The sequence below is a fragment of the Falco punctatus genome (genome assembly GCF_963210335.1).
Source record: "Falco punctatus genome assembly, chromosome: 3".
Taxonomy (NCBI): domain Eukaryota; kingdom Metazoa; phylum Chordata; class Aves; order Falconiformes; family Falconidae; genus Falco; species Falco punctatus.
The window spans coordinates 79246065-79269670 of NC_137582.1; the positions used below are offsets into that span (position 1 = coordinate 79246065).

Sequence of the window (23606 nt, forward strand, 5' to 3'; positions counted from 1 at the left end):
GGGGGGGGAGGAATAGCTCTAGCTAAGAGTCAAAATCTGGCTTCCTTGATGCAGATGTAATTGCTTTGTTTATGTTTTAAATCATTCTTATTTGTTCAGAAGTTACTGTTTTAATATTCAACATCTAGTAAGACATTAAATGTTTTATTTTGTTTTCAACTTGGATGTGGGTTTTAATTTTACTTTATTTATGCCTAATTTATTCTCAATGGACTAGTTCAAAAAACTTTATGGGAGGGAGGAAAAAACATTTCCTATTCAAGTATTCTCTCAATACATTACAAAAAAAAATAATAAAAAAAAATGGATATGTCATCAGGAACTGAAGGTAGAAATTCCCAGTAGAATTTATTTTCCTGTTTAGAGAAAAAAAAAAAAAAAAGCAAAACAAAACAAAAGGTGATAATTTAAACCTGTACTATTTGAAGACAAATATTTTAAAAATATACTGATATGTAAGATACTGCTAAAGTTTGAACTAGTTTTTTTAGACCTGTTTTATAATCAGAGGAGAGAAACACACAAAATGTAGTAATCAATTTTATTGCAGAATAAGATTTAGATTAGATTAGAGGTATTCACTAGGTGGGGCACATAAATCAATGTCTGTGTATTTTTTTTCCTGTAAGAGGAAGCCACTCATTTGTATGACTAGTTAAGACTTAGACATTTGACCCTACACTTTTAAAAGTTCCTACCACTGCTTCAGCAGAATTTTCTCACATGCACTTATCTATTTAAAATCCTAAAAGCACTGCATTTTGGGCTCTACAGATATCCCAACAGTTTAAAAATTACTTCCTGCTAAAGCAGAAGTTAATATAAGATTGTAGTGAAACACAGTGTGTCCTGTATTTGTCATGTTACCACACAGTTATTCATGATTTTAAAGAGAACTTCAATGAAAAGCACATAGGTTTAGAACATGAAATTTTTCACTGAAATATGGCATACTCCTTACTACTTAATCATACTTTCCTCTTTAGAAGATCATTACAACTTCTATTAAAATCAGAGAAAAAAATATCTGAAAGATAATATATATATTATGTTGCCATATAAATGCTTTGTACTGGATTTACACTGTGGTGTTGGACAAGCCTGAGACATTTAATACTGGAGGAGTTTAGAATGTGGCATCACAGCCAGTTTGAGTTTTCACAAATACTTCAATGCAGTCAAAATTTTTCAGCAGATACTGTTGAAATAATATGTATCATGGGATTTTATCGACGTCATTGGAATTATTTTAGGGAAATGATCCTCTCTTCTTCATTTTTTACTTATCTGTATTTCTACATTTCTGACAGTTATAATGTAGGGTATCTGTAAGAGTAACGTTGCAATGCAAAATTCTGACACCTCATTCTGAGAATTCTTCAGGGTTTTTTCTTTATAAAAAATCTGAAAAACATTTTCACCTATCACTTCTAGATATAAAAATTCACCATACAGAAGAGTTCCCACTTTCACTCAGCTTTAGGAATAATACTAAATTAATCACAGAAATCAACTGTAGGAATAAATACTGGGAAGAATAGTTAATTGTTTCACACTCTTCCTTGCTAGAGTTCAGCAGCTCTTGCAATAGGCAGATTTTGGAACTATGCCACCTTTTAAACAAATACCACCTGTCTCTCTGTCGGAGACAAGGAGACATTCATCAGGCTTGATAGGTTGTGAATCCTCTAATATACAGTTAAAATAAATCCTCCAAATACAATGAAAAAACGGTTATCTGAGTTGAAAGCAAGGGGTAAAAGGAAGACTCTGCAAGTTCAGCTTCCCTGCTTTGTGATAATGTCCATCTCAGTGAACCTAATTCATAAAGACACTATTCTAATGGTTTCCAATGGATTCAAGTACTGTGGGTATCATCCACTGTTTTACTGGAATTGCTGCCTTCTCCTAGTCTGACTCTAGGCTTCTCTATGTTACCAACTTTTAAAATCTACTGTTATTTCCTTGTTACTTTTTATCTTTTTAGTAAAACAAAACTATAAATTTTCTTCAAGGAAGGTGTTCAGAAGTTGTTCAAAAGTCAGAAGTTCTTGTCAACACCCCCACCCCCCAATTAAAAAAAAAAAAAAAAAAAAAAAAATCATTCTGAATGCAAAGTAGAGATATCTAAGAGAAAGGAAAGTTTCAAGTGACTTTCACCACTTTACCTACAGGTGATTCAACCTGACATCAACTATGTGAGCTGTTTACTGCTTACAGGGAATCATGATCAGCTTGAAGTGTCCTAGGAAGTGGGCTGAAGAAGTCAGAGGAATTCGCTAGGTTAAAACTGAGATCTTTAAGAAGCCTGAAAGCCTCACAGAGGGTTCAAGATCTTCCACTGTCTTCTCTCTCTTATCCTACTGAAAACCCCCACCAACTTACAAGCAGTGACACTCTTCCTTGCTTAACAACTTCTGTGCAACACCATCTCTCCCATCTACCAAGCTACTTACGGCATGGACCAGTGAGCCACCATCATCTAGCTGGATATTACAAAAGTGAAGGCAGTCTCAGGGATTTTTTTTGCCATTTCTGTCTGAAAGTTTCACTAAATAACCCAGTTTGAGGAATCAGATCTTTAAGAAGTTAGGTAAGGACATACTTACCAGTGTTTTTCTCTGATCTCCTTCACAGGCACCTGGTCCTAAACTTTCTCAGTGTATTTCCAGTGATGTCACCAGGAAAACAAGGAACACATATAAACTTTAAGCAAAATTTTAGCTATTTAGAAATAAACCACAAAACCCAAGCAGAAATATTTATGAGAGCTCTTCTATATCATAAAATGAATGATAATAGATGTCATGTAGACATAAAGCTGTTTCAAGCAGGGCTTTCCTAGTTCACCAATAGAGGGAATAGAAAATTCATTCCATCTCTGATGTTATTGTACATTACAGTAGTTTTTTTCTGAGCCATATTATATTAAGTGATTCTTCCACATTGTTTTAAGAGACAACATCATCTTGGATATAGAGTTTTTATGTATTGTAGGGGATTGAGATGGTTTGTCTATGCAGGAACCATAAGAAAAAATGTTTCTCAATTTTCAAATTTTTAGAGTAAAAATGCATACATCATTCATTACCTCAGACCACAAGCTGCCCCGAAGGTGGATCCGGGAGGGAAAGGGGAGATGTGATTTCTGTCAGAACTTGCCAATATTATTCCAATTTAAGGCAATTAATCTTTGTCAACAACTGCTATGACAGACAAAATTGGCTTAAATGATTGATCTACTCTAGCAGTGACATAACAGCTGATGAACCTGGCCATATAGATTAAAAAGTCAAAATGAAAATGATAATGAATAGCATTATGCAAATGTATGTCAAGTCAAAGAATGGGGGGAAAATCAATCTTGAGAGTAAATTCTCTTGTTCTTAAGAATGGCTGTTTTGACAAAAAGAAGTGAAAAGGCACAGACTAGATACTTTTAGAAGATAGTTTCTTCCTAGTTTTAATGCAGAAAACTGCTGCTAGCAGGAGTTATATGGACTTCTGCTTTAAAAAGCTGATTTTTCTCCCAGTGAAATGTTATGCAATATTCTTTACAGTTGAAATGCAGCTGTGTGAGAACTACAGTGAGGATTAATAGTTCAGAAAAGATTAACAAAGTCTGGTAAAGTTATTTTGTATGAGGTAAGAATTAATTATGCATACATCAAACAGGACTGCTGCTCTTGGAAGTATTAATCCACTAAGTGTGGGAGACCCTCCACACTCCAGGACCTGGGCAGCCTTCAGGTTGTTCTCAAGCCTGTACTGAGGTGAAACTGGAGCATGAGCAAGCCCTTCTCCCCATCACAAGAAAATAGTTCAGGCCTTGGGGTCTGTGGTTAACCTTAGTTCTGTGCATAGGAAGAAGGAAGAATTATAAATTCCAGAGGCAGCACTATAAATTAACTTGCAAAGTCAAAGCATTGCTGTTGCTTTGGATTTTTGCAATCCATACAGTACTTCCCTGATTATGCAAGCTTGTTGTATGAGAGACACATTTTAATGTCTAATTTATGTAAGTTGTTATACTTATTTACTTATGTCTCTGAGAAAAAGGGTAATCTCCACTGATTACTCCCTGTTCTTATCAAAGGCAACTATACTATACATTTACAAGAAAGAGTGCTTCTGAGTTCAAATCCACTGTGACATGAACATAACTGAGAAGCTTTGAACTGCTCATTGTCTTCAAAAGTGTCATGATTTGACATGGGAGAGACACAGTATTTTGCTTCCTCTAATGTGAGTAGGTAAGGCTGTTGTTATGTTGGAAGCTTTTACTACCAGTGCCAGAGATTTTCTCAGTATTTTTACTCCCCTATTAAAAAAAACCCACAGACTTTAGAAGAACTCACATAATTGACTGTGATCTTCCATTTCTTTACGTTTCATGAGTAATTCACTTTCAGTCAAAATTAAACACCCTTTAAGAAGCCAGGCCTTGCAGACTCTGATTTCTGTTTGACAGTTACTATGTATAAATTTATTTTGCATAAGCATATTTTTCCAAGCAATACAAAGCACTCAAGACACAGATCACGACACTGCCATGCTCAGTGTGCTTACATTTTTGAAGATCAGAAAGCAGGCTGTCAGAGCAGTTAACAAGTGTGCTGCTTCAATTCAGCATTTCCAGAATTCTCCTCTAACATATATCTCCTCTCAAACATAATCAGGAAGGAAATAATCTTGTCAGAATCTTCATAGTAAGCTTCATCTCTAGAAGCTTGCATCTTTCCATGGTGTTTGTTTTTGTTGGGGTTTTTTTGTTTGTTTGTTTTCCCAAAGCAAATTATATGGATGCCCTGCCCTTCCTTTTTACTAACGCATTTTGAGCAGAATTGGAAATGAAAGTTATGGTTTGATATGCATCCGCGGTACACCCGCAGGTAAGGTCTGTCCCAGCTCAAAGACTTCTGGCACCAGATTCCTGTTTCTTTCTATCATCACTGTAAGGAGTATTTTGTTTTCATTAGTATATGGGCTATTAGTTTTAGATAGCTAGGATTATTCTTCTAACAAAGAGGAAAAAGAAAAGGGTGAGAAAAAGGACATAAAATGTTGCCATGAAGAGGAAACCCCTCCTTCAACATTTCCTAGCAATGTCAATGTTACAAGGATTAGATGATTAAAGTAAACTCTAGGGTTTCTAAGTTGTTCATCAGCTGCTGTTTGTCAGAATGGTTTGCATGGAAAAGAGGCCTAAAAATGACTTCTTTGGTGAGGTTACTGACCAGGACAGCTAAAATAACCTGTTAAGTGACTCTTGAATGGAGAACAAAGAGGTAGAATGCATTTTTTTATAGATATTAAGATCTGGATGGACAGCAGCATAACGTGGCTCCGAAAATAGGGAACAAAAAAAAAGACCAAGTAAAAAAATATATTTTATCTGCTTGAAGAAATGTGTCTTCTCTTTGTGCAGTCAAGTGAGTTAAGGCCAAGGTTACCAAAGATAATGTGCTTCAGAAAAGAATGAATAATCAACAGTTGTAAATTTTAGGGAAGAAACATGAACCTTCTGTGTCAACAAACAACTGCGTTTCCAAATGGTCTCAGTTCCTTCGTCTGGAGCTAGGATGCTTCCATAACCTGTTTGACCTTGGACTGGAAGGGCAAAAGTAATCCTTCTGCTGGGTTCAGACTGGGTCTACAAAGATAATAGGGAAAGAAAGCAAATTGAGAGCATGTACTTAGTTTATTGCATTTTGAATCACTAGATCCTGTATCACTCTTTCAGTTCTGCCCCTGAAATCTGTGCAAGCTCTTAGCAGCTCTCTTCCCCCTGTATAGCTCAAGGTATAGAAAAATGGCAAAGAGGAGTTCCTGATACTTACACCTTTATGTGGGAAGGGGTACTGTAGATCTAGTCAGGGCATGACACCTTCTTTCTTCTGAAGAAAAAGGGTCAAAAGTTGGTTGCTAAGTTATGTACTTTATCACCTTTCTTAAAGGGAATATTTCTTTCTATCCTTAGGAGGTTGTTTTCTTTGCTGAGATCAAACATTTTTACATATAAGGGGGGATTGACTGTATTGGTATGTCAGTGTCCTCATGCAGGAAGATTTTTGAAAGGTCAGCTTCTTCTGAATCAGAACAGAAATGGTATTATCATGTCCTTGTCAGTCACTTTAAAATCTGTGAGTTCTTTTTACTGGCCTGCTGAGCATTGAACATGCTACAAGCTGGTTATTATGCTTTTAATAAGACATATAGCCATGGTTGATTGCATCATATCATACTCTAGTCATGAAGTACAAGAAATCTTCTGTCATAACGGGATGCCAGAAGGAATACTGTGAAAGGTGTTCTTTTAAAACTCTTTCTCATGCTGGAGGAAATAACAGAATTACTAACTTCAAGTCCTAAAGGGAGTGAGATTTGTTTAAATGTTATAGAGCAAAAATAATCTTTTTCATTACTTCTTTTTAGAACCTTAAGATTTTAGATGTAACCTTTTCAGTCATTTTCACAGGATCAAAATATCCTAGTCCTCTGTTTTCTTGTTAATCTTCCATGACAGCTGAATAAAATATGAATCAGTGATTTGGACACTAGCCTAAAGGGCTTGGAAAAACCTGGGTACATGCAGCAGATTTCCTGGGTGACCTTACACTTCTTAATCTTGCCATGGCTTTGGTTCTTCACTGGCAAAATCAAAATTTGATGGGTTTCTGCCTCACACATGTTAAGGCCTGTGAAATGCTTCAATATTAAAATCTCCATGGCTGATATTAAATAACCCAAGTAAACAGCTAGCATCATTACTGTGGTAGCTGAAGCTTTAAGAAAAACACCATATGTTTTGAGACTCACAATCACACCATGAAAAGTGGCAGCATGACAATACTGGCTGTGTTTGCACATCTTCAGGACAGAGTCTCTAGAGATAGTCCACATAATCACTTTGAGTGTCCTGAAAAAAGATTCAAGAAATGAGGAATTCCCAGACATACAAGTTTATTTGTTTATGAAGAAAAAAGGAACATTATTGCTTCAGTTCACAGTTTTATGGAAGAAGGGTGTAATACACTGCATGGAGAAAAATCTAGAAGCTATGGGGCTTCTTTTCTGCATATGTTCGTGTTGGGGCTTCCTATGAAGTGAGCGTTAAGACCATATTCTTGGTTTGCTTGTTTACCTTTGCACCCACATCAGCATACTGGGGTCCTGAAATGAAAAAAAGGTCAGTGTTTGGGGGGCTTTTTTCTTTTGAGACTATTCTCTACCAACTTAGCCAATAATACAGGCCATCAGGAAGAAATACCTTGGAAGAAAAAGTCTGTGCTGGAGTTAGTGAGGGCTTGGAGGCTGATATGCTTGGACTTTGTTCTTAAAGTGAACATACTTTTTTTTTTTTCTTTCGATTTTTCTTTCTTTTTTTGTTTATCTTTCTTTCTTGTCTGTCTGTCTGTCTTGTCTATCTTTCTTTCTTGTCTGTCTTTCCTAGTCACAGCTTAAAATCCAAAAGAATCAGTCCTTCCTCTATCTTCTACATTTTTTCCCTGTGACCTTTCACTCAACCCAGGAAGTCTCAAGGCTCAACGAAGACCTAGAGGTTCCTTTTGCAAGGCAGAATAACTTTCTTTGCATCACCTGTGAAACTTGGCTGCATACCAGCTAGCTGTGCCTCCCAGAACCATCCCACTCTCCTCCACTGAGAGGACAATTCCCTGCTTGTCATGCCTGCTCCACCTGAACAGTCACACACACACTCTAGGAATTTTCCCTGGATGCACATGCACAAGGGTTCACAAGGGACGAGTACCTTTTTGCTCTTTTCCAGTATTTCCCCGATCTGGTGCCCAAGCCACATCAAGGCACAAGGCTGTATTGCTTCCCAGTGCTCACCCCACATCCTTTTTTTATTTGGTAACACAGGTTAATATGCAAACAGCTCCCCCAGGAAAATTACCCATCACAGAAACCAGTAAGAAAAGCTGAATTGTGTGCAAAAATCCTTCTCTGTCCTGGACTCTTTTTTACCATGACAGGGTCTGGCCCTAGTTTGCTTAAAATGCCAAATGTCCTTTACTTCAAAGAAAACCTGAGACAGAAATACCTCAGGATAAATACTAGGCATCTAGAATAGTGCTGTTGCAGTGTGACATTTGTAAAGGTATCCATCACAGGACTAAGTAGACGAGATAGAGTCAGTGATAAAAAGAAAAGCAACTATGTTTGTTCTTCCTAGTAATTTTAAAACATCTAAAGTATCCATTCCTTCGGTTTATTTAGATTTTTTTTTTAATTTATTACTTATTGTTCTTATGGATTAAGGCGTTGGAAACAAAAAATTTAGTTCTTCTGAGAATTCCATATAAATGGAATAATAACAACAACAACAACAATAATAATAACCAGAAATAAATATCAAATTAGCATTAACCATTTTCAAATAGATTTTTAGCTGTTCAGGATCCTCAGGTAGACAGAAAATTCTGCTTATTTCCATCCAGGAATAGCTTAGTGAAGCCAAACAGAAAGCAACAAAAATGTTTAAAGCTTGATCCCTACATGATTTTTTTTCATCATATGTTGCTGTGATCCTTCAAAAGCTAGTACCTGCATTCATGATGTGGGAAATAATACATACTTTTTGAGGGGAAAGCTGAGAAATGCCATTCTGAAGGCTGTTTTAATTTTCTTTGCTTACTGCTCTTCAGGTGATATTGATCATAGTTCCTCAGTAACCTTAAAATGCATTAATTAAAAACAATAAAAGAAGGGAAAGAGGGAAGGCGGGAAACAGTATTTTGTTTAAACTCTTCTGTAATAATAGTCTCTCAGAGCTTTCTTAGCAGTCATTCATTTTCATTAAACGATACAAGTATGGATAATTCTTTCAGCTAATGGGTTGTTTGTAGAAAAAGAGAATAAAGACCTCCACTGAAAGTTTGGTCAGGCTGGGTACTTGGATGGAAATTAATGTATTTGATCTCCAACCCTCTTGTTCTTGCTGAATATGGATGGAATTCTTTAGCTAAAAGCTAAAAGAAAAACAGTGTGAACTGGAAATCCTGCAGTGTCTCCAACTTTTAGTTACTCATCAGTCTCTGGGGCTCTGGTCCATACAGTTTGAAGGCACCACAAATGCAAAACAGTAGAGTAACTCTGCAGACCAATACCATGGCTGTAATCTCTTCCTAGCATGGACATTTTATGTTGTACCTGGATCCCTGAACAAAAGGAGGCAACGGACTTGGAAGCCCCGAGTGCAGCTGGAACTCACAGAAGAACTGAAATGCTTAATGTTACACACATGCTGACACAAATTAAGGAATGGAGCTTTGAACCTTGAATTCTTTCTATTCTACTTCTGTAAGAAAGAACCTACTTATTTCCTTCTGCCAAGAGATTTTCCTCTGTTTCTCATAGAGAGTGAAAATGCAGAAATAAGTATTTTTAAAAGTAAACCAAACAGTACACAGAAGAACTCTCCTGGTTATCAGCTTCTACTGTGACTTTCTCAGAAGGCCTACCTTCTCTGTCCTTACTTTCTTAAAATCTATCCTGTTTTGAGTAAGCACTGTTGAGATTTTGTGGTTTTTCTTTAGCAAACCTTCACCTAATTAATGAATAAAGCTCATACAACCACTCAGTTTAAACTAAGTTAACATAGTTAATCACTTAATACAGTAATTCATTAATATCTCTGCCTAAAAAGAAATCCCATAATGATTGAGATGATTTATCCAAGTGAAATCCCTCCTTTCAGGTTGAAAAAAGATACTCAGTACAGTTAGGTCTTCCAAGTGAAAGGATATGAAAAACATATGGCAATAATATGGAAATTTGTGGTCATTACAATGGGCTAGCTCCATGATAGGGGTGAAATGGCAGTACCAAAAATGAGGTGCTACCAAAATATTAATGGTACTTGTCATTGTAATTAGGCCAATGATCTTTCATGAGGAACCAGCTTGCACAATTTAATTACAAACTTTTGTCAAGTATCTGCAGCTAGGGATGTGACTGTACATCATCAAGACAAAGGCCTGACTTGCACACTGCAACTTGTTTAACAATTATTCACTTAGAACATGTGTCTTTGTATGATGCAGATGGTGAAGTCTGACTAATGTAGAAATTGGTAGTAGTGAAATAGCAACAGTCATTCAAAATGCAAAGTGAAAAAGAAAAAATTATCCTGCAAACCATGTTGCAGATTTAGAAAAATGTTCAAAAGTGGGGGTTTATCAGCTAGTTAGGAAGACTGGAAGTAAAGGAAGAGAAATAAAGCAACAGAGAGAACATTAGAGAGAAAAGAACATTTATTCAGTTACATTATTGATGTGGGAACTAGAAGCAGAAAAGTTTGAATCATACTTTGTCCTTCTTAGGAATGCTGGAAATAACACAGTAAGTGCTTATTGCACTGAACTGGTGAAAATTGAACATTTTCTTCAGAACTGCAGTTTCACCTTTGTCAGCTACTGAATATACCAAGAGACTGAATTAACCCAAGATAACCTTGTGTAGGTGGGAAAAATCCAAATCAGCGGTTACTAGGTTTCCCTTGCAACTGGAAGGTGAGTTGATGCCTTCCTACTATCCTGAAAAGGGCATAATTCTGACCTCATGACTCATGATAGTTTCAGAGGTGCCACTATTTTATTCACCTTTGCCCACTGGTTTTATTATCCAAAGGGGCAATCTAAGAAATAAAGTGTGCTGAATTTGGATGCTCTGTGTAAGGGTCCTGTATAAAACACCTCAGTTGCTGTAAAGTCCATACATAGCACTTCAGCATAAACTAGTAAAACTGTATCAAAGTCCAGGCATCAGAAGACCTGAGGCCAAAGATGTCTTAAGTGATAGCTATTATTTCTTTGGTAGAGGTGACTTGTCTCATAGACCTTGCTCTACTTTGAAACATTGACCTCATTCAGGACTGTCAGTGTATGGACTTGTTCTTATCACAAGTTGAGATACTATCATTTCTATGCAATATATAAGAGGTAAAAGCATGGGCTGGTCACTACATTTACTGCTGGTACCTACGCAAAGTTTTAGTCTGCTGTAAGAATCACTGTCCAAATATGATTTGTGTAAAAGCATTACATCCTGTGAAATGCAATGGGAGAAGTGGACATGTGTATTATTCTGGTGCTTTGTAACCCATCTAGAGGAGGCAAGGAAGGCGGAGAGGCTGCTTATCTGCCACATAAGGTTGCATCAGCAGGATTCTTTTCCAAAACAAGCTATCTCTTTCCAAAAATAACTGCTCACATCAAATAAAGCAATATAATCAGAGATAATGATCCTATGGGAAGAAAAAAAATAGACAAAAGATAAACTCTTGATTTCAGGACAGGGCTTAAGTTCTACGGAAAGGACCTTATAGATGAAACTAATGTAACCATTCATTATAATCTTGCCACATCCTGAAAAAAGCTACCACTTTCCCAATGTACCTTCCCTGTGACAACTGACTAAAGAATGGACATCTTGCAGAATGAAGAGTTTATAAAGTGTGGAAAATATTAATTGCTATTCTTTATGACTTCTTAACAGAAAAACTTAAAAAACTATGTCCTTTTGCATTACTTGATCTTTGAGAACATACAAGTAGCAGGGTCAGCAAATTATGCCACATCTGCTTGCTCCAGGCAACATATGAAATATCTCCTTGACAGCTTAGCAGCTCACTGGCTGCAGAGCCAGGCTGACCAAACCAAACTCACAGATCCAGGACAGATGATTTTTCTCTAGGCAACAGTGATCCATGTGCTGTGGCCAGAAGCAAACCTTTAATGGCAAGGGCAGCCCTAATGAAATATGAACTGGGAGACAGGTCAGACACCACAGAAAACAGTTTGTGATCCTTCTCAAATATGCATTTATTTTGCAAATGTCTGTAGTGTCAATACAGCTTTGAAAATTAGGAAGAGGGGTTCTGTTAACAAAATGGTAGCCACAGCAGATCTACCATAAAAGCCACACTATATCCCTTGATGATGGATTTGCTTTGCCTTTGTAGAATCTCCTGGAGATTGTTCTGGGAATGAGACCACAATAGTGCAAAGGATTTGAGAAGCTCTCTCAGTACATCTCCATATTCTGTACCTCTGCCAAGAAAAGGGGGGCAGTTGAAGATGTGTTAATTTTACATATCTATAATGAAGCCATGTCCAGTTAGCCATTAAAAGGAGCTGTGCCATTTCCCATGGAATTATTTTTTTTTTCTGACTGAAAGAGGAAAGTATTCCTTGTGGAACTTCTACGTCAAGTATACAATAACCAAGTTTCCATTTTATTACTGCTATTTATAACACAAAGGAGTCACAGTAGAGTGTATGACAATGCCATGTAATAAAAAGTGTAGAAATACAATTTCTCCCTAGTTCTATTGTAAAGTATGATTAGCAGCAAATAATGGATGGTGTCATTCTTCATTTGGCATTGGCATTCTAATTATCAAAGGCCAAGCAATAAAACTTTATGGCTTGATTTTAACTTAAAGAACTTAATTTAGGCATGAACTGTAAAAATAAAGGCTAAGGCTTGCATGAAAAAAATGTAGGTGAAGGTTTCATACTGCTGTATGTACATGTAAATTCATTATGAAAATATTTGCCTGTGATGGTATTCAGCTGGGAAAGGAACCGGGGTGGTCGGCAAATAAAATACTTTATAACAGGAGGTCATAGACTGAAAAGAGAGAAAATGAGTTGACTATATGAGAAATATTAAGTAGCCATTGGAGATGTCCTCTAGAAAAAAAAAAAAAAAAAAAAAATCAAAACCATAATATAGGCTAGTCTGTGGATTTTACTTTTTCCTTAAATTGTTCCTCATTACCAGATATATTTATAAGAAAAAAAAAAATCTTTGTCTACTTTAAATTTGTCTCTGCCTGTTCTCAATAACAAGAAAGATGTCTAAAATCTCCTGTATTTGTTTTTTTAGAGCGAAATGCCTTGTGAATTATTGTACCAATTCTGTAATAATTAACATAGATGAAGATCTTTACAACTATCAGCAGCCCTACTGAAATCTGTGGTACTGTCAGTGTTCAACATTATTTGAGTTGCAGAGAATATTTTTTACTAGACCACCTGACATTGCTAGAAAATTCTAACTTGCTTTTCGGTTGCTTAAGATGTCTTTCTAGTTTCGGAGGGGAGATTGTGTCTCATAGCTGCCTTGCAGCTGCAACAGCACTGTTCCTTTAGACATATTTGCATAAGTGATTGAAAGCTTGAATCTTAATAGAAAAATGATGCCTGAATGTCTCTGCACCACCACTACAGATGTAGTACCACTTGCGTTTTTTAAGCATAATTTTTTTAAACAGCTTTGGAATTCTCTTCTCTGCCCTATTTCTATATTGTCCCTTCATGTACAGAGCTATAAATTTTCATGAATCACATAATGAACCTGAATTAGTAAACAACACAAATGAAAAATAACCTTGATAGAAAAATACTTTTTTATTTTTAAATCAGCTGTGGTTCCTATTCTGGTATATCTACTAACACAACTGAGTAGGTAGCATGATGACATGAATAGGTGGGGAGAAGCAAAGGTTAAGATTGCTAAACCATTACACCATTATGCAACGAATGGCTCATAAAATTCTATCCTGGGATGTACCTATGTCTCAAAGAAGCCCCCTCTTTTCTGCTTAGCAGCACATGCCATCATGCTTTTAGGTATGAATATAAGTCTCATCCAACTGAAAGCACAACAAAACTCTTGATTATCCCAGTTGGAATTCCTTCAGAAAATCAGGATTAATACCTCTTGACTCTTTCAATGACTGTACTGGGATTTTTAAGAGTAAAGTGACGAAATTGTGATTTAGGAATAGATTTTGTGTGTACATATGTGTGTGGGGTAGTAAGAAATGTGTAGCCCTATGTTACAGATTACCTAATGCAGAACCTGCCAAGACCATGATGGGAAATGGCTGTGTTACTGTACAGCCTACCTTTATCCAAGTGCAATTGAACCTTGATTTCCCATATGAAAGACATATACTTCCCACCATATAGTGTCTCTTCATACCGTTCAGGGGCATTTGTTCCCAGCTGACTCAAAGATTACAAACTGTTGAATCACCATTCAGTCTTCCATTGAAAAAGAAGTAATCTGTGAAAGGCTGCCATATGACTAGGCCATGTCTTGCTTTTTTCTATAAAGATTTCAGATATTATAAAGTAAAATGTAGCTGTGGAATCAATTGATTAAAGAAGAAATCATGTTTTTAATGATGTAGTAAAACTGCTTATTACAGAACAGCTTTATTTTCTGAAGTAGTGAAAAAAATTACCTGTCATACAGACAAAGACCAATTTCATAAACAATCAGAAGTAAAAGTAAAATATACACATATGCACACACACAGTCCTCAAGGACAGTGAAATATTTGCCAGTGCTCTAAATTGTTTCTAAGTGAGGGACAGGTTCCTTTGGTGATATAAATCAGTGCAGCTCTACTGGTTTCGTGAACTACACTGATTTAAGTTACACCAAAAATCTGGCCTTCTGACAGTTTCTCTGGAGTTATTCCTGGCACTGAAATGCATTCTTAAAGTTCAAATAAAGACACATCCTGTGCTCTTATGTCAAGAGCTACCTGTGTATAGGGTATTATGAATAAAGTGACATCTAATAGACAATAATACCTTCTGGTAATGATACCCTGTCCCATTTATTCAGCCAGAGGTATAAGCTGTTTTCTGACAGTCTGTTTTTAACTGGTTGCCCTGATCTAAACTGAGAGTTAGCAACTTCTAATTTATCATGCTAAGAAGCTTATGAGATACCTCACAGATTTTTGGCTGGTATAGAGCATAGTAATTATTATTATTATCTAAATGAGCAAATCCTAGAGTCTGCATTTTATTTTCTAAGGTCACAATTATTTTGTGTTTGCACCAGTTATTATTAAACCTCCCCTATTCAATCAGTTACTTGTGTTCCAGTCTTTTATCTACCTTAGCACAGTAGATTTCAAAACTTTTGATTTGTTGATTAAAAAAAGAAAAAAGAAAAAAAAGAAAAAAAAAAAAAAAGAAAAAAAAAAAAAAAAGAGTCCCAGACTCCACAAAGCTCTTTGGAAACTTTTCACATGCACATTGCTGTGTAACACCTATGATATTACTTTTCTATGACTGTCTTTCTTAAATAATTTAGAATTGTCATTCAGGCATTTTCAGACTACTGACTGGAAATCATGCCTCTAGTTTTCTTAATTTCTGAGTACTATGTAACTGTTCGAGCATAACACATGAAAAAGCCAAGGGAGTTGTGACCACCCAATTCATCATGTCCCTTTTTGTCAAGCAGATGTAGTACTAGGTGTTGTTCTGCTTACCAAAGCTCTTGTAGTAGCTGTGAGTGTTCCTCATCATCACATTGCACCCTTTAAAAAATTAGAGGGTCATGAAATATCACTCATACTTTAAATACCTGCTGTCAAGTCATTAACCGTCAAATCAATGTTCCCCTTGAACAGAAAACTGTGCTGTCAGTCTTTCACAAGGAGATGTGAATAGAATGTTCTTGCAACTGATGCTATTATGTTTGAGGGGGGGAAATGAGAGTGTGGAATAAGTTATCCACATAACATATAAAGTTATAAATGAAATGCAGTGAATGTAAATCTATATGCAATATCTGATACAGTAATGAGCAATCAATTTACCTCATCTACAGAACACTGCTTAATTGAAAAATCAAGCCCTTTAAAACTCCCAAAAGTTAGCTACTTTCTTCCGAGCTGTCTGAGGCTCAGACAGCTGTAAGATGTTGTCCATCTATTCACATACAACCACATTTCAAGTTACAATTTTGGCACACATAATTAGTTTCTAAATATCACCACAGAAATCTAAGCATTCAAGGAACAACAGGTAACATCTTCTCTTAGAAGACATGTAGGTAACAAAGGCAGGCTAATATTAGGCTTGGCCCACAGACCTTAAGCTAGGATCCAAAATATATTAATATATCCACAGTGGTCTGACAGCCCCAAATTTCTGGTCAGATGATTATTGTCTTCTCTCACAATAAGGATATTCAGCTCTCCCTCAGAAGTCCCTGGATATACTGCACATCAGGATGGCCTCCTGAGCAAAAAAAGACACATGAGGAACGAAATTCAAACCCACAAGGCATAACCAAAGGATATGCAAACCATTTTTTTTCAAGGTTTTGAATTTTTAATATTTTTAATATAAAAAATGTCAAACAAGAGATCAAATTGTGATGAAATCAGGCAATCACAGGGATATAACAAAGTCACCCCACACATAATTTAATCTCAGATTTAAACACCTCTCTCTGTTCTTGGTTCTCTTGAACTGGAACCATGGTCTTCAGAGATAAACACAGGGAAGGAGAAAAACCCCACAACTTGACCTAAATATGTTCATGGATTTTGACTTAATTTATGCTCAAGTTTATTAACTGACACTTGCAAAAATAAGCACAAATAAAATTACAGTGTTTTGTGAGCTTCCTATTTTCAATGCAATCCTGTTCTTAACATTGTATCGGTCATTATAATAAAATGTATACTCCTTGACCCCAAACTGGTCTGGTATACTGAAGAAAGGAGTATTATCCTGTGCTATCTTATTGGTCTAAATAATGAGCAAAGCAGAACCTATTTCTGGTGGGGGGAAAGCACCAGCCCTTGGGAAGAGCTGTGATGAATCTCTCTAGTTTGCTATCCACAGAGAATAACATGTGTGCTTGCCTGGTTAATCTACCTTCCTGCCCCTGAAATCATATTGTTCTCCTAATTCACCACCCAGGTCATTGCACTGGTCTCCTAGAACAAAAATAAGAAATACAATATGCTGTGAATATTATCCCCATCTCTGCTTAGTTAAATGTCTTGTTTCCAAAGGGGAAAACGCCAGTATTTGATTAATTTTGTGCCAAATTGTCTTCTAAAATTGTGTAGTTTTTCCCACCTCAGAGATCAGAGCCACTTGATCTCTCATTTCCAGGAATCCATCTTTTGATGTGCAAAAAACTCTGGCCAAGAATTTCACAAGGGTCCCACCTCAAAGCACAGTAAATGGCCTTATTTCAGAAAATGCTGATCGGACTCTGTTTAAAGGTTGATAACTTCTGAAATATTTCAAATTAGATATCCCATAATTTACAGACTTCAGAATCACTAATTGCCATGATCAAATTAACCCCCATCAATGGTTTCCAGCCTCCTTTCAAAGTATTGAAAATAGGGTTCGGTGCTTACCCTAGCAAATTTAGTTACTGTGGATTTTTTCCCTCCTCATCTGGTAGCTGAATGTAGAAAATCTTGCCTATTTGAAATGTTATCTGAAGTATTATATGCATTGTAAATCTAAAGTACCTACTGTTTTGAGCTTAATTTTTTAACTAAGTAACAGGAGGAAGTCTGGTTTACTAAACACAGAAGAAAAGCAGAGAAATTTGGGGATTTCCCTGGTGAAAAGTCTGGGTCATAAAGCTGGTTAATAGTACAAAACTTGTATTTTCAGAAATTCCAATATCACTGTGATTTCGGTATGTGTAAAAATGCTTCTAATTTTATTAAGCAAAAGCTTTTATACATATTTCAGGAAAAAAAAAAAATTGTAACAGTCTGCTACAGAAGTCTAGTGTCCTTTCTAACAACATTTTTAAAACAAAACCATAATTACAATGTAGTTTCCCCTCTGCCCTTGTTACCCAGGCTGAATTGTGCCACCTTTGTTCACTCAGTGCAGTGTGAACCTCATTTGGTGAACTGAGTCATTGACTGAGACTAACCATTGGCCATTACTTTCCATTAATAATTAGTAGAATTGAAAATAACAATCCTTAAGCCCTAGGTACATATATGTAATGAGATGTGAATCTCAGTAGGCTGGCTTCTGGTGAAAGACAGAAGAGTGATTTGCTCTAGGAATAAATGAAATACTGTTCTGTTCTTCCACGCTGCCTTCACCATGTCTGTATCTTGTGTGAACTTTAATCAGGCAGATGCAGACAATATATGGTCTATTAAGAAAAAACTTGAAGAAATATATTTTCTATAAGCGTTATCATGTTAACTGGGCATCACTTTTTTTTTTTTTTTCCTTTTAATTTGTGTGGCTACAAGATAACATTTTGACAGACTTGCACACCATGTATCAACCTGTCTTGAGACCAGGGAAACAGCAAAGAAAGACACAAGGTCTGGATTAATTACAGCTAGTTGAGGATTTAAAAAAAATAATTTATTTTTGTCAGAAATCACTAATTTGAGGAAATTAATGTAAATTTTTAGATCTATTTCACCAATTTATGCTAAGTGTAGAAAAAACAGAGTTTCTGGAAAGCTCGCTGATTCCTTGTAAGCTTGCCTAAAACATTGTGAAAGAGCTTGCATTTTCAGATTGGAGTTTCCAGAGAAATTTACCATGTAGCCTATTTCTGAAGCTTCCCAGACTTTACAACAAAGTCAGTCCTTCTCTGAGAACAACTATTTCATTTACATCCTCACTAAGAGCCATGATTATGTGACTCAATAATCCCAGTAATATAAGAATTGGACTGAAGGACATGAACTAGGATTTGCTAATTCCTGTCCTTTTTAGCCAATCTTCTCATTGAGTTATCATTTTGTTTTTGTCCAGACCAGCCAAATAGCAGTTGTTAGTCTTTCTCTCTTCATTTATTTCAGCATTTCCAAAACAGAGTTAAGAATGTGATTTTATTCAGCAAATGTGACTTTTAAAGATGCATTTGCAATTTTTACTTAAAAGCTGGGATTCTAGGCACATGACACTCAGAGAAATTTAAATTTAATGGCATGCTACCAATTTGTAAATTTGTACTTGTAAATGGCTCAAACACAGTCTTTGTGGTTCAATACAAATCTTAAATTGCCTCTTCGCAGAGGAAAAACACTAGGTATCCAAAGAGAATATTGCTTATGACTCTTAGGTATGTCTCTTGGAAGTCTGCTTTCGTATAGCATTTATTTAACAAAAATAAAAGGATGCTTTCATATGTCCTTTAAAAATCAGGGGTTTGTGCTTTCATAATTGTTAAGCACCTCTAAGTAGGTCAAAAACTATGTTCTTGAAAAGGTTTAAGTGGCTACTTACCACTTAGAAATAACAACAAAATTAGGCCAAGTCATATTTTTGAACAATCAAAGAAAATAGTGTTACCTAGAAATGGTTTAAAGCAAAAGTAAATTAAACACAGGAATGAAGCTGATTGTCATTGTTAGCTTTGTTTATTCTGTGGGGTTTATTTTGCCTCAGAGTGAGGATAAATGTCTGTCTGCATTTTGCATGCCTCCCTTTAATGTGTGTTTGCCCACGTTTACAGATGTGCATTCATTCTCAGGTGCTGATAGTCATACTCACTGCATGTGCCAGGATGTATGCACTAAATAAACAGCAGACTAAAAGGCAAGACCCTGTTTTAGGCAAACTCTTGACCTTTCTTCACCTCAGAAATCGTTTCCTCTTTCAGAATCAATGGCTACCATGACTAACAAGCCCATTCTCACCTCCCAGAGAATAATTCCTCTTTGGAATTATTCTTCCAACAACAGCTTCTACATATAGTTATTATCTCCCAAATAGTGTTTATTTCAATTTTTGCATTTATGTAAAAAAAAAAAAAAAAAAAAAAAAAATTCCACCCAAATAGACTTCTAATTTTGTGAAAAGAAAGATGGACACAAAAAGCTTAAAACATTTGGTTTGTAACTTGATCCGTGGAAATTCAATTCATGTTTCTTTTCACAACCTTGGAGATTAATTTTAAAGTACCCTGAGCCTGGGTTCATATTTTTGCCATTTCCCATTGCTTTGCCTGTCTATACTGCAGAAGTTAAACTTTCATGCCCATTAATGTCTGGCAGAAGTTTATCCCACCTTACATTAGACATCTAAGTCTGAGATAAGGTTTAGGTTTTGGTTTGTTGTACAGTCAGTAGATTTGAAGGGCAGATCATCTCATCACAGAGCAAGTTTTTACAATAAAGCATCATGTGGAGATCTCTTTTTTTCAAATATCAAAGGGACCCAGGAAAGACTATTTTTACTTAAACCTCTGTGACACCTGTTAGACGTGAATCCCACTCTACATCTGGAAAGGTCTATCCTTTTCTATTAAGCCCATTGTCAAGGAAAAATACAAGGGAAAAAATTTACCACCATGGATTTATTGATGGTACAGCTTCTTCCCCTCAGATTTCTCTCTTACTATCTTAATTAAAAACTCAATAGCTGGTTTCTTTCACTCCAATTGTACAGCCCCCTTGTGGATTTAGTAATTTAACAAATTCCACTGGGGTCAAAATATAAAGTTTGTTGTTTGGAATAGCATTATGCTATAGATTTTTCTTCTCACTGCTTTGAAGAACACAAAACAAGTAGGTATGTTAAATACCAAATCCTACAATATGAAAAGGAAAAAAAGTACAAATAAGAAGTGCGTGAATGTTTTGTGGTGATTAGAAAAAAAGGAGTGTATGACTACCTAGATGAGAAATATGTTCATAGAGTATATAGACTTCTTTTGAGATCCCCTTGGATGTTTATTTCTTTATTTCTTAGACCCACATTCATAATTGTTCTACAGTAATACCTGAAACACTAGGTTTGGCTGGCATATTTCCAAAACAAAGATTCCTTAGACTTCAGAGGTTTTGAGACAACACTGTAGAGCACTGTCATGAAAGAAAACAATCTGTGATGACTCACAGTCACTTGATTATTATAGCTTTTTTTCATTAAAAAACCAAACTAAAAACACGTTAGTGATTATGGTATACCTTTCCAATATGCAATGAGAAAGAAAAAGCAGAGGATTCAAAGATAATTACCCTGTAAGAGCAGGGTAAGTTAGTATTATCTTGTCACATTCCCATCTTTTTGTCATTGCATTAGCTGACTTTATTAGGACCTTAACAGGCTCTGCTTTGAGAACCCAGTTAACATCAAGCAGAGCTTCTAAAAGAAACATTTTGCGGTTGTCTTGATGAACAATAAATAATTTTAAAACAAATGACAAAAAAAGCCCAAATCCCTCCCATATGGGCATCTCTCCTTACATTGAGCTATTGCTTTATCAGGAGCAATTCCTCAGATACTTTCATTCCACTCCCACATCAGTTTGCCCCTTTAGCCTTCGGTCATCTGTGTGCTCTGTCCATGCCCTTCCTTTGTAGCATTCGAATACCCCCTTATTCCCAGATTACTTTCCGTGTGTATTTTCCTTCCAATTACATATCCAATTTTGTCAGTGTTTCCCTTGGGCCCTCTTTGCCTACTCTGAAATCTCATTGCCTTTAGATCTGTTGTCCTCCATCACATTATCCTTTTTAGATTAAGGTCCTTATTTGATAGCCTATAAAATTATCACACTCCAACAAGTCAGGCCTCGGTCCTGATAACAATATTCTTTCTTCTCACAACAGGAATTACAAGAAAAAGTAAATATCTCTCATCCTTGTGGAATAAGCAATCAAGCTGCCTGATTGCCAAAATTCCCTGACCCTTAAAATCTTCTTTCATGCTGTTTGCTGCTTGCTTCTTTACCTCTGCTGGGTCAGACATCAGACCCAACACTTTACAGTACCAGGCCAGGCCAGCAGAACACTCAGGCTACTTGTCATGTCCCTCCCGCAAATCAGGGCTGGCGTGTTTCTCATTCGGGTGGTATTTACTGGGGTAGACCAGTCTGCTACAGTCCTAGGCATTAGATATAAGCCCTGAAGGTGGCTGGCTTAGCTAAACAGTCCACCAAGGTGTAGCTTTCTGACCTGAGTGGCAATATCACACATCTAAAGCCAATCCAAAGTATCTTACACTGGATTTTTTTTTTTTGTTCTTGCCACTTCTGAAGTGGATAACTGAATCTCAGTGGATCAATTCTTTCTGACACATCCCTAGAAGAAAAATATATGAATATGTCTATTCACTCAGGACATTCAGCAACTTTGACACAGACACGTGATTGACTTCTTTAATAGTTACTTTGTCAAGCATCTGCACTGAGCTTCTTTCACTTTGGATTATAACACCCCAACAAAATACAGAATTTTTCTAGATTTTATAAGTATGTATTGCAAAGCTCTTCTAAAAACAGTAAAAATATCTCTGTGGAAGTGCAGTAATTATTATGGGCAATATTAGGAAAGGGTTTACAGCCAGCTTTAAATGAGCAACTGACTGACAGTGGAGTATGTTGGATTTTTCTGAAAGTTTAATTAGAGAAAGTCACTCTCATAGTTATTAACATTATTTTTAAACCTGCCAAATATAGATCAGAAGTCAAATGAAAAATATTTTTAAATGCTTGTTGTCATTCATTCGAGTCTGAAATGTATTAGGGAATTCTTAGTCAGGACATCTTAAATATCATTGCCATGGGACTTTAAAATCAAAGTATGATGAAATGTTGCTTCAGGAAACACTTGAGTGACATTTAGTATTTAATGTTTCCCTGGACTTCTCTGCAAAGATTAGAGGAGAAACAGTTTTAGATTCTGAACCAATGTTATCACTCCCAAACTGATACAACAAAAATCAGAGAATATTATCCCAATGGCCTATAGGTGAAGTACATTTCTGTAAGAGAACTTTTTCCACATCTCCTGGAGTACATATATTACAAAGGTCACAGAGTTTCTCCCTGCTTGCTAAGGATTTATTTCTGAGATGTCCAGGAACACATCAAGTTTACCCCAGAAGGGAAATCTGATATTCGAGAAACATATGTACATTAGTAGAGGCTTAATTTCAAACTGAAACTTAAGGAAATCAAGGCTTTTCTGCTGAAAACAAAACACAGGATTAAAACCAAAGCAAAACCAAAAATAAAACACCCAAACCAGAAGCCCTCCATGAAACAAACTAACATTGATATGCTTTTTAATATTTTTAAATATTTCCAGTCCTTTTGAATAAAATGTAAGCAGAAACAGCTGCTCTGAAATAAAAATATGTATTATGCAGATCAAAGATAAGCATGGTATAACAGGTTCACTACCTGACAAGAGATGCAAGCTGCAAAACAGAAGCCAAGATAGGTCTATGGAAGAGCTATTTCTTGAGAGCAGGCTGTCTGTAGTGTTTAGGTTCACTGAGAAATTAAGTGTCTGAATTTTATTGGCTAATTTGTGGGGTTCATGTATTAGCGTGTCCCATTCTGGGGACACATGTGCCACTCCTGAGATGTGTATGCTGATCACATCCCTCGCAGACAGCAGTAACTGTTCTGTATTGTTTGCTTTTGAAAGTCAATTTGGATAGAGAGGTAGGGAGGCAGCCATGTTGAAGTTTTTTAGGGGAGAAGGAGGATGAGAGTTGCCTAGAAAAAGTCACCTAGTTAACCCCAAAAAGCTCAACATCTGCAAGATTACTGCAAAAAAACCCATATTCGCTAGTACTTGTTTGGTTGCATGTAGTAAATCTGCTCTGGCAAGTATTCACTATCCCTTCTGTTTGCTTACTGCGAATATTCAGGAGAATAATATTTGATAAAAGAGATAGTGTTCAAAACCCTTGTGCAAATATGTATTTATGCCAGAAGTACTTGCATGGAGAACTTGGAAGCTGAGATTTTTCACAGAACAATAGAGCTAACCCCTATGCTTCCCAGTTTTG

The 23606-nt window shown here is 36.2% G+C and overlaps 1 long non-coding RNA gene across 1 annotated transcript; it reads right to left on the reverse strand.

Annotated features, from left to right (window-relative positions):
* Positions 1 to 7419: 7419 nt before the first annotated feature.
* LOC308060845 lies at positions 7420 to 23215 on the reverse strand. The gene is made up of 2 exons (XR_013926933.1): positions 9274 to 23215; positions 7420 to 9117 (listed from the first exon to the last, which is right to left on the reverse strand). It is a non-coding gene; the product is annotated as an uncharacterized lncRNA (long non-coding RNA).
* Between the last annotated feature and the right edge of the window lie 391 nt (positions 23216 to 23606).